This window comes from Malaya genurostris, chromosome 3 (genome assembly GCF_030247185.1).
Source record: "Malaya genurostris strain Urasoe2022 chromosome 3, Malgen_1.1, whole genome shotgun sequence".
NCBI lineage: Eukaryota > Metazoa > Arthropoda > Insecta > Diptera > Culicidae > Malaya > Malaya genurostris.
Window position 1 is genome coordinate 85,782,012 of NC_080572.1, and position 1,193 is coordinate 85,783,204.

Here is a 1,193-nt window from a genome sequence, read left to right on the forward strand (position 1 = left end):
AATAATGCTTAAAAACAATTAATTGAGCTTTGAAGACAAAACACGAAATATCTCATGTTGAACGAAAAATCGAATCCATTGTTGACGTATTACCGGATCTTTTGGAAACCGGTAAAAGTCAGGTTTGGATAGAAATGCTTAATGCGACCAAAGTGTGGAACACAACAGTTCATTCTTCTCGTAAAACTAAACACACTTTCGAGTTCACACTAATTTAACAAATCTGTGTAACTTAATTCACTAAAAAGAAAAATGGCTTGATGCCTATTTTAATTACACAGTCCTGCCACTTTAAACATTTATTACCGATGAGACTGAAAAAAAGTCAAACATTCTCCGAAAATTTTCATTTTCATTGGTGAGTTAAAATTGTACATTTTAATAAATTTGTTTTCTGATTTTCTTTATACTTGGCATCATTGCTCGCGTACCCTGCAAAAGTTTTTTCCTTTCACAATGTGCAGGTGGCAACATCAAAATCAGCCAATCAGAAACTGGTCCATTTTGGAACAAAATCAGCCCCCCCAGATGTCAGGTCTTGTCTTAGGATTGGATCAATTCCAAACCCTTCAGAATTTTCACTTAACAGCGTTGGTTAAGATCACCCTGTCAGCTTGGACCGAAATCAATCTTCAGTTCAACAACGCCATCGCACGGCATCACATTCAACATATCATGTCAGTTGTATGGGTGCGCAGCCCTGCTATTTTGGCGCGCACGAATTTGACATTTCTCTCCCCTACTTCCAAAGACATCATATTAACAAGATATCCAGCTCTCACATTTCTCGAACAAATCATTGGCTACATCCTTTTTTGCGAGCATGTCGCCCTCAGGTGAGTTCGCATCGAATCTCATACATAGAAGTAGGGGAGAGAAATGTCAAATTCGTGCGCGCCAAAATAGCAGGGCTGCACACCCATACAATTGACATGATATGTTGAATGTGATGCCGTGCGATGGCGTTGCTGAACTGAAGATTGATGTCGCTCCAAGCTGACAGGGTCTGCCTACTTCTATGTATGAGATTCGATGCTGACTCACCTGAGGGCGACATGCTCGCTAAAAAGGATGTTGCCAATGATTTGTTCGGGAAATGTGAGAGCTGGATATCTTGTTAATATGATGTCTTTGTTAAGATCCACCCTGTGGTTTAAGGAAAACGTCAAAAAGTTTTATACAAAACAACCGAT